The following is a 14,781-nucleotide window of genomic DNA, read 5'->3' on the forward strand; positions in this document are numbered from 1 at the left end:
TTCATTATTTATGATTTTCTGTTAGTTTTATAGAAGTTTCATGAACAGCAAAATTCTTCTATGAAAACCAAAAAAAAATTACATTTCTCTTAGATTTCTTCAGATAAAAAGACAACTATTACATAAGATTTAAATATAATTACTATTTAGGATAATGTTAATTTCAAAGAAACTAATTATTTTAAAATCTAATCAAAATAGAAGGCCTTGAACTTTGGGGGGAAATAGACCCTCAATATGAAAAATCCATTCTTATAAAGAAGTTCCCAGAATCATACAGGCAAAATCAAAATATTCAGAAGATTAAACTGCCATCTATGAGACAGACCAGCTGAATAAATGCCTCTAAGTCAACCTTGAAATACAGCAAGCTAACAATAACAGTGCAGAAATATATTTAGTTCATTAGGTCAGATTTAAACCAGCCCTCATTGCATTCTGGTGTCCCTTCTGGGGACATGTGTTGAACCCTTTCATTTGCTAGCACTGCAGTACAACTGGAAAGGAATTCAAAGCACTCTTTTTCCTCAAGCATTGCTCTTTTTCCAGGATACTTATACTGACACATTTCTTTTAGGTTAATAATAAGTAATAATGTTTTTTAGGTGTATTGTGATTTTTTTCAAACATCAGACCATATAATTAGGATAAAGTAGAAATGGCCTTGTGTAACCTCATTATGATTTATGCTTTTCACTTAAAAAGAATAACAGATTTCAGATTTACTTAAAAAGATGATTCTCTTCTAACTGAACTTTTATCTTTGTTGTATCAGTGAAAAGGTAGGATAAAAGCTAATTTAATAAATATTTTGATTAACAATATTGATTGTATTTAAGCTGCTTTGTTCTTCACAGCCTTAATTCTCACAAACACATATACATACACCCTCCAATGTGACAATCCAGAAATAGCTCATCAACACAGGAGTTCAGATAGGGCCTATTTTAAACAGCATATCTTAAAAATATTGAAAGGTTAGTTAAATTATAATGAAATTATGAACACTGTTAAATATGTATTTCAGAAAAAAATACATGCAAATTAGATGTCTAAGTTGACAATGAACTTACTTGGATCACTATTTAATCAGTAGCCTAATGTCATCCAAATCCTCTGTCTCTGAAGAGGAAAATGTCCCACCCTCATGAGCAGTCCAGAGAAGCAAATTCCCAGAAGCCGCTGTTAAGTGTTCAATCCCATAGACAACCGTTTCTTAGCACACAGGACCCAGAAAAATGGAGAACTAAGTAAAATCTGCAACTATGTATTTATACATTGAGCAAAAATATTAACCTTGAACAGTAAGGCAGGAAAATGCTATACCTATTTCTAAATAATGTTGGGGTTTTCTATTTGAAAAGATTATGTGCGTGCAGGATTTTGAAGGGATATGTTTTATTTGAGGGTATACCGGCCTCGTGTAAATCCACCGTAGCACTAGACCCATTTAGCAGAATGAAAGATAAAATTATCAGTAAAGGCAGCTTAGGCTCAGTTCTTGGGAACTCTTTTCTTCTGAAAGGACCACATGGATTTGGAGTCAGACAGACATAAGTGAATCCTGATGTTACCAGGCATTAGATATACTGACTGCAGATTCGGAGTCAAATGACTACTTACTCTCATTTTCTTAGTTAAAAGATGGAGAAAACTAAATAAGAGAATCATAAGAACTAAGTGAGGCGAGTTGTGTGCAACACTTGATTACGAGGCACTCAAGGTGCTTCCCCTTCGATCGGGCTCTGCCCCTTCCCTCCCTTCCATCTGGTGACTGCAGGTACACAGCGCCAGCTGGCATACGTTTGTCGCGTCTCTTCATCTGCTAGAATGTTGGCCCCGTGAGGAGGGAGACGCTTGTCTGTTCAGTTCACTGCTGAGTCCCCAGAACAGGCTCATAGCTGGTAATCAGCTGAATGAGTGGACACACACACGATGATGAGATGCACGATAGTATTTGGAAAGGAATGAGAGTGAGCCGAAATGAGAGGTTATTACACTGCATGTTCATACCACAGGTAGGCGGTGCTTTGAGATGAAGAGCGTCTGAATGGGAGTGAGTGCACCTAAGTTGGAATTTGGATTCATCCCTTCCTACAGTGTGTGACTTGTCACTAACCGCTTCGCCTCTCTTAGTTGTAGTGGAAATAGCTCCCTCTCAGAGTTGTTGTAAAGATCAGGAGTGGTAAAATGAAGGACTTAGTGCAGAGCCTGACATACAGTATTTATTTAATAAATAATTGCTATGGTGACAGGTGACTATTAAGCAAGTTTTTAGGTTAGAGAATTTATTAAAGTAACATGGACAAGTAAAAAATATTGAAAGTTACAGAAAGGTATAAAATGTGAATTCTCTTTCGATCACGAACTCTGTTCCTCAGAAGTAAACGATGTTAGGTGTGTCCCGACCACTCCCCCCATACCCCGAAATTTTGTAAATGTTAAACTTACATATGTATGCATACAGACTAATATGTACACCAAATTACACTTTCTGCAACTTGCCTCTTTTAATATTAGGTGCCTTGGAGATATTCTCATATCATGGAAAGTGTTAACTCTTCTTCTTCCATTATTGAAAAATACTGCATGATAAATGTAGCATTGTCTTTTAAATTTAAATAGTCTCATATTTAATGGAACTTTAAAAGTTTTTTCTAGTTCTTTGATCTTATAAAATCGATTCTAAAAATTCATGTACATGTTTTGTTTACTGTGTTGGGATACTAGTAAATGGCAGAAAGTGAAATTTCTGAGTTAAAAATACTTGTTTTTTGGTAGGTAATTTTGCCTAATTTCTGTTTGTAGATCGGTGTACCCAACAGTGAAAATTTGTATCTCCATACGTCACTCACACTGGTTTATCTGAACTTTAAGTTGTTAACAAGTACTTATTTTCTTGGTAAATATTTGAGTGAACTTTAAACTGTTTTTTTTAAGTATATTGGCACATTTTTTAAAAATATGTTACAATATCTTTGTTCAACTCTGTTTTTCCTGTGGGTTTGTTTCTTCCTTATTAACTAGTAAGGAAATAGCCAGTGTTCTGACATTTGGTAATTTTTAAACATTTTTTACTATTTTAAAATTTATTCTTATCGTAATCTCAAATTACTCAGGTTTTCAATTTTTATGCCATTAACTTTCACAGTAATTCCTTTTAAGTTCTATGTCATGCTTTGACTGGCTTTCTCTAAGAATATGAAAAACAGTAAGCAAGCCTTCTTTTAGCATTTGTGTGATTTCAGGAGTCTTCTGTAACAGTATTTCTAGATAAGCTGATTTGTGAAATTGAACACCTGTGCAGTAAAAGAGGAAGAGCAAAGCCGTTGAGTGATATAACTGTTGCAGCATATTTGAGAGGCAGATAATGGATGCATAATGTTCTAGAAGAGGAATCACATAGCCCAAGTTCTGATCACAGCTTTATTAATAGTAGGATTTGTGAACTGGGCAACACAGTCTTGATACTCCTGATTCCCTTTCTTGTCCAAGAGAGTAACTACAGAGTCTACCTGTAGCCTCAAGCTGCAGATCAAGTCATATGGTAGACTGACATTTTAAAATGTACATCTGGATCCAAATTTATGTACTAGATAAAATTTTTTTAAGTGATTCACTTCTGGTTTGTTTGGGTTTTTTTTTTTTCAGTTTTATATGAAAAGAATTTTAGTACCATATGCATTGCAGTTCTAAATTGTATGGGTAAACAAAGATCTACAAATAATGATGATGATCCAGTAACAGAGTTAACATGTATTGGGGGCTTACTGTCTGCCAGTTTTGGAAATAAGTGTTTCACATATGTTATCTTGTTGACCTATTGCACCACCTTACTATGATCTTTGGACAACTGACTGAGGTCACATAGCCAGTATGTGCCAAAACAAGATTAGAAATCAAGACAGAGTGACTGAAGGGCCTGTACTCTTTTCTGAAAGAAAGAAAAATATATATAAATAAGTTCTTGATCAATTCCTAACTTATAGACTCTTCAAGACATTTGCACAATGTCTGAGTAACAAAATTTAAATAACCTGATATTAGAAAAGAAAATGATAACTAAATACAACAAACAAGGCCTGAACAATGAACATATTCTGTAAGTGGAAGTTAACAGACGTATTTTGAGATTAAATAAATAAAATTTATTCCAAAGGCCTGTAACAGGTACACTGCCCGTATACACTATAAAGTATCTCAAAACATTAGTTACCAGGGTAAAAACCATAAGGTAAAATTTGTCTTATCACTTTAATCGTTGGGGTAACTAACCATGGAGATTTATACACACACATTTATGCTCACACATAACACATTGTGTGTATTTTATAAACAAACATCTATTTTTTCAATAGCTGCCTTTTTTATGTATAGAAGTATTAAATCAAAGGCAAGTTCTTCCTGCTTTATGTGGTGAGGAGGGTCTCCACACGTAGGAATAAAAGTAAATATATTTGTACATAATTTTAAAAGAGTATTAAATGCACAAGACATAGCAGAATACAGTAAAGCCAGTGAAAGCGTGAGAGACTAAAATGGAGGTTTCTAATATCCCCTTTAATGGAAAATTTCTAGGACAGCATTAAAGATAAAATGCAGAATATTAGGGTCATTAACCAGGTTTAGCCTTCAACCATGTAGTCCAATGAATCAAAGCACAGGATGAAGGCAAACCTACTTACTGCATTAAAGATGTAAAATAAACTTACCCATATGGGTCATAGAAGCCCTGGTAGGAGCTGTGTGTAAAAGATTAAAGAGAGAGCACCTTTGTGTATGTGGTTGGTTTCATGTGGGCAGGGCCAGATCAATATGTAAATTACATAGGCCTAAAAATGTTGGAGGATGGAATCTTCACCTGAAATGTTTTTAAAGCTGACAGACGTATCTCTCTAAGTAGATGGGGAGAAAGTCAACGTGTAAATGATGCTAAAAAACTTAATGAAATCTTAATGAGATCAGCATAGTTGTTAGGGCAATTTGTATTCATACATTAGAAGGGAAATTATTAGAGGGAAAAACAGAAGAGTTGAGGTAAGAAAATAACTAGGCCTCAAAGCATGCCGTTGTGAAACAGTAGGAAAAAAGCAATAATCAATAACATAAATAAGAATTTAGTTAAACAAATGCCAAAGAAAGGTTGAGAAAAAAATGATGTGAACACTTATTCTGAAATCCTCAGAGGAGAAATATAAAATTCATTGAATTGAGTGTACAACAAATTTTTATGTTGAGAAATGTACGGTAGACTATAAAGAGTCTCTGAAGTGGGGTCTTAAAAATGAAATAAATAAAATTGGTTTAAGAAGGGTTAGAGAATTCAACTTACATTCACTCTGGTTGATGGCTTTATCAAAATGTAAGCTTTAAAATGCTATTTTTTTTTTAGTTCTGTTTAAATACCACTTAAAAAAAGTTGAAGAGCATAATAAATATATATTAAAAACAAAGTGTTATATAAAGAAATCAGATGGATGATGAGACAAAGTGATTTTGTTCCAGTTAGTAAATAAAGAGACATACTAACCATACTGGCTAATGTATCTTTTAAACACAATTATATTGACATCTATGCCATCTGACAATCTGTTAAGTTTAGAGATATACGACACTTGGGTATCAGATTCCTGCAAGAGTTAACACACACATCCATGCACACACATGCACACATAAACACACTTTTCCAGGGACATGGAAGCATGCCTAATTAAATTCCCTTTAAAGCTGAGAAAATACTTCCTAAGAAGCATGTTATGTAACGATAGTTTATTTTAGAAATCACCACACAGGAAATAATACGTTTCTGATGCCTTTCTTTTTCTGTTTGTTTGAAATGGAGAGGTCTGATCTTTTTGCCCTGACATTTCAAAGAAATACTTGACACAAACTTCTGATTTCAGTAGCACAGCAGCTTCTGTTAGAAGTTTTAAAGGAATCTAGAAGAGTCTAAAACAGTGAAATCAAATCATTATTTTCCAGGTTGGTTCTCAGTGGGCTTAAGGGAAGGATATATTTGTGGGCAAGCCTGAGTTTTCTATCTCCCAAGAGACCAAAAGTTTTGGTTTAGAGTGCTACTTCACAAATGAAGTCCTTGGAAGAACTTCAAATATATTCTTAAGATTTTCAAGAATCCATAAGGGTTAAAAGTGGGAACATTTTGCTCTTAATGTATTTTTCAGTTTGAACAAAGCCTCATATAATTGTTAAAAAAAAAACCAACCAACCCCCCCCAAAAAAAACTGTATAATACACCCACATACAGAGTGTAAGGCTATGTGAGGGTATCAGTCTATCTGTACATATACACACATATATATATATGATAGAATTTCCAGAACAAATATTTTCCTGGAAATGTTATCAATCATTTAAATGTATTTTTATACATCTTATTCCCCTGAGTATATTCTGTAAAGCATAAACATTAGAATCCAAACAGAATGAAAAGTAGCGGACTACTACTCTATAATACATAAGATAGATAACACAAAACTTCAGAATTCTATAATATGAGAACCCTGCAAATGTCTTGCATCTTTATCTGTGACAGCTGGTGATCTGTTTGAATGAAAGAAATGACGACTAGTCAGGGGTTAGAGTAAAATCTTCCCTTTAGAATCTCCAGACTTAAAATTTGAATAATAAATGAGTTCGAATTACCTATTAAATTTCATTTTAGCCCTGACATTTTAGTAGCAGCATTAAAGTCTGCTTCACATTAAGTGGACCTGAAAGGAATTTACCTTGTGGTTAATAAAAAAGAAATCTTCCATTTTTCTAACAGTACTAGGTAGGTTTACTAGGTAGGTTTAAGTGGGTTTAGGTAACATCAGCCTTGTTTTTATGCAAGCGTCTGTCATCCTCGTTGTTCTCCAACAAGCAACCAAGGACTGATGTTTGTTCTAACTATCCCCTTTCGGATTCCTGAATGTCTCCTCTTTTGTTCGGAGGTTGTGATTTAAGCAAACAGTGGCAGGTAGTAGAATTTGAATTGCTATGGAATGTCACCCTTCAATGACTCTACCCATCCTGCTAGTTCTGCACTGCTGGGTTAGTGTAGCTTTCTCCTCACAGATTGCTAGGACAGCGGCCTTCTCGGCTTTCTGGGCCCAGGGCTCTCAGTTGTGGTATTTAGTAAGCAAACTGTCCTACTGCACAATGCCTCCTGTTTGCAGGTAAAGACACAAATGTAAGTTGAGATGCTCATGTTGTCTGAGCACTGCTGGTCCAGTGTACTCGGTAATACTTTTTGTTAACACAGTGCTTTCCTGTTCAGCGTGAAGATGCAATTACTGTTTTCCCAAGCTGCATATACAAGGCTTGTAGCAGCGTCCGCCACTTATTCCAAGGACTAAAAATATTTTCTATACTGTTGCAGATCTATTTTCCCTCTAATTTTCTACAAGTCCTCAGGGAAGACTGGAGAATCACAGTAGGTTAGAGGATAGATGGCTACAGTAAGTAATATTCAGAGGTGAAGTAAGTCCATAAAAACATGGAAACCATACTATTTCATGCAACTCAAAATTTAAAATGACAACATATTTCCTGTTATAAAGAAGCCTGTCCCTAAATATTATTTTATGTCAAGTTTCAGTATAGACTTCTCTCCCCTAGAAGTTCTATTTTAATTTTTCCTTTTCTTCCTTGGTTACCTTACTTTTATCCATCCTAGTTGATTTTTATTTGACATCTCATTTTCATCTAGTATTTTTTTTCTAAATGATATGTAGTTTTAGGTATGTAAAGTTGGAATTGCATCCAAATTAACTTACTGCACTTGCAGTTATCAAATCCCAGCTCTTCCTCAATTAGCAGAATCCATGAATGGATTTGGCCCTTCACTCCTTTTACTGCTATGCTCACCTTATCCACTTAACAGATTTCTGTTTTGAAAGACATGTAGTCTCCAGGGGCAGTTCCATACAATATCATGGGTTTCCAAATATTACCAAAAAATTTTTGAGTCATAACTGCCACTTGTTCTTTTAACCTTGTATTTACCATCCTATGTAGTAGAAAATTTTTAAATTCTTAAAGCTATGAAATTAAAAAAAAAAAGGAAGATTAAATTTGTGCTATTTACTAAATTTTCTCTGGCTCATCTGCCATGTTGTTTAGACTAGGGAAAAAATACTGTGGTGATTTTCTTTTTAAGTCTTTGGGTGCAAATTAATTGCATGGAAAACCTTTTCTTTCTGATAAAATACTCTGTCATTGAATGTATCATCATTTCAGACAGTCTTCATCCAATCTTAGGTGAATAAAATTAAAACTGAAAATAGGCAATGTCTGTGTTTTGAAAAATTCCAATACGTAAGTGTTAAGATGTGTTGTAGGGGATTGGCTTCCACTTTTAAGGCTAAAACATAATGAATAAATATAACTATATTTAGCCATTTTCACTAACTCGTCATCTTTAAGGGTTATTTCCATATGCTTAAAAATTTCCCAGAGTAAAGGAAGATAGTGATGTTTCTTCAAGAATTTATCCTTAGATCCTTAGGGCTCACTATGTAGTGAGAAGGAACTTGTGTTCCAGAAGTTATGAGCAGCTGACTTTGCTTTCAGAGATATCCCTTAATATTGAGAACAGAGGAAAAGATTCAAAAGCTACCTCCATATTTTGATTTATAAAACATGTATTAACATGGTACTAACATGATATTGCCTCTAAAAATGTCAGTGTTGTAATATTTTCCTTTATAAATAAACCCCTATTTAATGGCTGTAAGTTAAAGTGTTCTAAGAACTTTAGTGTTACAAGAACATACACCTCCTAAAGACTCACAAAAGCTATGCTCTTTTGTTCAGTATGGGTGGGAATTAATCTTTTTAATTAATTAATTAATTAACTAATTAATTAATCTTTATCATGTCTCCCCATCCCCACATTCTGTGTTTAAGAATAAGGACACAAGTACTCATCATACTGCTGGGAACTATCTTAGAACTTCAAGGAAAGTCAACCTGGGTTAAAAGATAGCACCCAAATAAAGAGAAGAGCAAAGAAAGTTAACAAGAGCCAACAGTTTGATCCAAATGTGCCTGAGGAATGTTAATGCTGGAGTTTTCAATTAGGTACCCACCCCCATCCCCTAATCCCTGGATTGATTCAGTTAGTTTGAGCTGAAAAACAGCTAAACTGATTCCCTGAGATTCTGGGTAAACTGTGGGCTTAAAATCACATACATTTTAAACAGCTAAACATTTAACCAAATTTCTAGCTCTTTAAATGTCAAGATTTAATCAATAGGTCTCTAAAAGAAAGTAAAGCAATGGAAAAAAAAATTCCTGCCATGTGATTTTCTGTATTATATGCAACAGATACTAATATTAAACACATACAAAATACCACAAGACTGTATTTTACTCATGTATGTATCTCCAGAATACTTTAGTGTCCTACTTGTAGAAAGTGTGACCAAAAAGGTCATTTTATCATTTGTTCATTCACAAGTTGCAAGGGAGAAGGTCACAATGAAACTCCCTATAATATGTTCACTGGGAACTGTGTTGGTAGTGTTGGCTATTCTATGCCAGATTTTAAGAGTGCCTGACACATAGTAGGTGCTCAAATATTCATGCTAGACTAGATGCTGAAAAACCTACACTACAGGTCTCACAGCGTGCATTAAAGAGACATGGGTATGGTATAACACTTTGGTAGGAGAGTGTATTTACTTTTCCAACTTAGCTGCTGTCAAGTTTAAAAGGACAGATTATTTTCTAGATGTGTTTTTTTTTTTTTTTAACAATTTGTAGAAACCAGGTAGGTAATGGAAAAAAACAGACGTAGTCTACTTTAAGCAACAATCTGAATGTATTAAACACCCTGACTTTTCCACATTGGCAAATATTCTTATAAAGGACTTACTTCTTTTATTCCACAGATACTTACTGGGTAACTACAATACAAGGACAGATGACCTGCTACTATCCAGGAAGCTTTCCCCAAACATTTGAAACTATAAATGTACCAATTGTGGTGGTCTCCATTGCCAAGAACAGACAATATCAATTAAACTGAGTATTTCTAAAATTTATGAAAATAAGTCAATCACACATCAAAAATCATGGTTAAATATTAAATGTAGATCATTAGTAAATGGTTGCATTGGTTCTTTCTGCCCATTACAAATGCTTTTCAAGCCTCTATAATATACTCTATCATCTAATTTTTTACATGCCAATCTGCTATCTCTTTGCAAACTAACAGGTGTGATCCCTTGCTAATAGTCTGATTCCTTTGGGTTGTTTAGTCGATTTTTACTGGACTGCTCATTTATTTTGTTGAAAAACAGTACACCTTTATCTGACTACAAAACTCACTTCTGTTGAGGGTGTTACTGCAGCCTGGTCATCGGAGCCTTAAACAAGGACCCTGGGGGATTGGCTTTTCTGTTCTGATGGCAGTTAATTCAAGGAAAACAGCTTAAGTTTTGTCTTCGGACTTATTTCCATCTGTGAGATGACATATATGATCATTAACATAGGCACTGTCCAGTTGAAAGGACACACTAGAGGATTAAAAAAATTGATCAATTACAGAATTCTGTAGAAATGAATAGGTATACAGAAAAACTGAAAATATCACCAAATGCATCCTTGTCCCATAAACCTGGCACACCGATTCTTTCAGTCTCAAGAGAGTCTTTAATATGAAAAAATCTTAAATATCAAAACAAAATGCATAAATGCCAAAACCCAAGAGAAAAGGGCAGTAGCTAGAACCTTGCAGCAGGGTAGTCTCGGGAGAGGCTGCCGCTCTGCCTCTGCTGTGGGCTGTGATAAACATGAGAGGTGGAATCAACAGGGAGATAAAGTAAATACAATGCCTACATATGAAGAGGTACAGAAAAGAGTACAGCTTATATATAGCATGAGCATGTAAAAAACTGTTAAGTAGAAGGTATTATTAAAATCTAAAAACATGCCTTAAATCAGAAAGGGCAAAATAGTTGAAAATGTGCGGCAAGGAGCAAATACTTAGACTGAAGGTGAGAGTACATCCCCTCTTGTCTTTTCTTTTATTGCAGAAATGGGCCTTTCAAATACATTTTCTAATGTATTTGTGTATACACATTACGTGGCATATTACTTAAGGTTTTAAAGAGAAATAATACGGTAAATAATTTTAAAGCAATGTATTACATTTATACGTGAATGTGGTTAATAATGTAAAATAATTTCATTAAGGGGTACTGCATATGTATGGATAAATTTATGGATTTGTATAATTAACAGACATCAAATTTACAGAGCCTTTTTATCATCACATCAGTTATACACTGTGCTAGTCTAACTTTCCCATGCTTCTAATTTAATGCAACTCTTATATGTATGTAAGCAAGTTTTGGCAATAGGATAATAACCAGCTGATGTAATAAATTTGAAATAACTAAAATTACACAGTGAATTAAGCTTAATTTTCATGTAGTCGCTATCTATTATAAATTATTCTTTTAAATTTGGTAAACTGTAGTATTGTTTGATTGTATAAGTAATAAATACTGACATGATAGATGAGCTAGCTGATATGAATATTCTTACCAGCAAAATAGGGAGATTTGGCAAAATGCCAGCTAAGCAAGCTGTGCTTTCACTGATAAATTGGGTTGCCATAGCAAGTCCATAGTCACTGAGTTTCTAAGCAACCCAGGACGCCACAGACTTCAGATACTTAGGCGTCCACTGATCTTTCATCATCCTTAAGGGGAAAATACAAAAACTTGTGGTGCCAAACAAAGCAGAGGTTTCCTTGATTACCCAGTAGAGTAGGGACCCCTACAAAGTGTCCCCTACAAAGTGTCCCCTGGATTGATAGATTTAATTTAAATACTGGTATTTGTACTGGGGAATTAAATGATCACTCAGAGTGCTACATGGATGAGATCAGGTACAGAAAATGGTCAGTGCCTAGTAGGCAATGGGCAAATATTTGTTGAATGAGTAAACAAGATTCAACACATAATCCAATTTTCCAAAGTCATTTACATAATGCTCATATCTATAAAGTCCTTGCCTTTTCATATTAAAATATGTATTTGCTTAGTAGCATTACTATACAGCATGTCATTTCAACTTTTTTGTTTTCTAATTATTTACATTTAGATAACATACATAGTTGTAAATCAGTAATTGTTTGTGGTCATGAATCAAAATATTTATGGGTTATCTGGAATGCTTAAATAACAATATTAACTACCAAAATGTCAAATAGAATTGTGTAAGTCTGAGGTGCAAGCAAGGTTATGAATTATTTCTTAAATGAGCTTGTATTAACACTTCCTGTCCTTGTTTGACACTTTTTTTAGTCACTATCTTCACACAACACTCACCGAGGCAAACCACTGCCTCCAGTGCTCTCTTATAATTCAATTTCCAACTATTTACATTTCCAACTATTTAAGATAATCAGAATAAAATAAAGTATACAAATATTGTTTGTTCCTACAGAATACTATATCACAATACAGGTTGAAATAAGTTGTCAATTAATAGAAATGGTTATATGTAATCAGTAAAATGATGATGTCTGGAATCTATAAAATTTTACATAATTCATACACTTGGTTTTCTGTGCCTCCCGTTATCATTCTACTAAGCTAGTTCTTGCCACTAAAAACATCATAGAAATGATCCGCCAATGGAAAACTGGCTTTAATTTAATGGCTAATTTTTCAAACATTATTTCCTATATCCTGTTAGCTACTGCATCAAAGATGCAGTAATCCAAGTCGGATATACAGTATGAAGACTGAGTTCCCTAACCTGAGGGTAAAATAAAATTGCAAAGTCACCTCTCAAGCAAGCCACAGTAACCCTTTGTTGACTAGATCCATTCCAGGAAGGCTTCAGTGGAAACTGCCTGTGACCTCTACTGGTTCCTGTTGACTACAAGAAGCGAGGGAGGATAGATTCTTCTTTCTCCAAGATTGGGAAGACAACCACTCTACCTTAACAATCTTAATGTAAGAGTCTAAAATTTATATAATAAGTCACTGTAATTGCCTCTTCAGTAACAGTGACCATCTATAATTTAACAGTCTTCCTGGGCATATATATTCTTAAGAATAAAAGATAGCTGCACATGATTGTGCCCTTTTAATAGGTGTTTCTATTAAGGTATTCCTCCATTGTTGCATGTATACAAGCACATGTATGTTGGAGGGTTTGGGCAATTTCAAGTATCTTCAAATGTCCTCTCACCATTTAGTATTGAAGTGATTACTTACAAGGTCACAGTAAAACTGTAATCCCTAACCAACTCCTTCCATTTTCTTTTAGACACAACTTCTTATCTAAAAGCTTGAGACACAGTGCCTGAATGCCTATAGTATCCCATATACTCTACTCCTTGAAAGAAGAGAAAAATGCAAGTATAGCTTAAACTGGACAAGAACAAAGCAAAAATCAGAGCAAAGAGAATTTAGTATTGCAGGCACCAGTTTTGAGTCCTGGGTTGTTAGGCTAGATAACTTCACAGCGATTACATAAGTATAATTACCAGTTAGAAGTCCGATGAAAAAGTGTAAGGCCACCAGTGTCAACGCACTTTCAAAATGCTGGTTGGAAGACAACAGAATTAACACTGATGACTCTGGTTGTGTTTGCCTCAAGTGCTGGGTCAAATCAGGGCTGTACATCAGTCAACCCCACCTCCACATATCCAAGAGTGGCTGTGGAATTTTGATTGACACTCCAGTGAGGCAGTAGGATTCCTAAACCAAAGTAAACCCTGCTGCCTCTATTTGCCAAGCTCTCCAGCTTGGAAATGAGCTGCTCTTCACCCTGGTTCTTTCCTTAAAAAAAGAAACAATTACTCTGTGACATTTAAAAGAACACAGAGCAGCTCTCTCTCCAGGGATATCCCTACTTATTTTCTCACAGCAATTCCCTTGACTCTTTTCATCCTTTGTCTTTGTTTAGGACTTTACAGTCCTCCTAGGAATCATATAACAACATGCACACTGGTCTTTAGGATAAGAAACAAAGCACCAGTGAATATTCCAGTTTGTGGAAAGCTGGAGATGATAACAACATTGGGTAGGGCCTTGCAAAAGTTCAGGTTTATGAGACTTATGACATTCTTTTGCCACGTAAGAGAACTAAGATCAGCAATATTTGGTGGGTATACTATTATATATGCAACTCATAAGAATAAAAAAACAAGGACAAAAGTATATTCTGAAAACAAATCATCATGCACCCCAATGTTCCTAGCAGCACTATTTACAATTAGCCAAGACATGGAAACATTGACAGATTGACATTGACAGACTGACTGGATAAAGCAGCTGTGCTATATTTATACAATGGAATACTACTACTCAGCCATAAAAAATAATAATGCCATTTGCAGCAACATGGATAGACCTGGAGATTGTCACTCTAAGTGAGGTAAGCCAGAAAGAGAAACAAAAATAACATATGATATCACTTATATGTGGAATCTTTAAAAAAAAAAGAAAAGAAAAGAAAAAGACCAACGGACTTACTTATATAACAGAAACAGACTCACAGACATAGAAAATAAACTTTGGCTTATCAGGAGGGAAGGAGGTGGGAAAGGATAAATTGGGAGTTTGAGATTTGTAGATACTAACTACTATATATAAAATAGATAAACAACAAGTTACTGTATAGCACAGGGAACTATATTCAATATCTTGTGGTAACTTACGGTGAAAAAGAAAATGAAAACAAATATATGCATGTTCATGTATGACTGAAGCATTATGCTGTACACCAGAAATTGACTCAACACTGTAAACT

General features: G+C 34.7%; 1 protein-coding gene across 4 annotated transcripts in view; it reads right to left on the minus strand.

The window, feature by feature from the left end:
* The window catches only part of LOC105062383 (platelet glycoprotein 4), a 73,332-nt gene that overhangs the window by 36,351 nt on the left and 22,200 nt on the right, over nucleotides 1-14,781 (minus strand). Inside the window, exon 1 of one of the 4 annotated variants that reach the window (XM_010946635.3) lies at nucleotides 13,514-13,659. The exons of 2 other annotated variants lie outside the window; for them this stretch is intronic. The gene's annotated coding sequence lies outside the window, so the exon portion shown is untranslated. Of the gene's footprint in view, nucleotides 1-13,513; nucleotides 13,660-14,781 lie in introns of those variants that run through there. One more of the 4 variants, XM_045510457.2, reaches the window with a different exon arrangement.

Source organism: Camelus bactrianus, chromosome 7 (genome assembly GCF_048773025.1).
Source record: "Camelus bactrianus isolate YW-2024 breed Bactrian camel chromosome 7, ASM4877302v1, whole genome shotgun sequence".
Taxonomy (NCBI): domain Eukaryota; kingdom Metazoa; phylum Chordata; class Mammalia; order Artiodactyla; family Camelidae; genus Camelus; species Camelus bactrianus.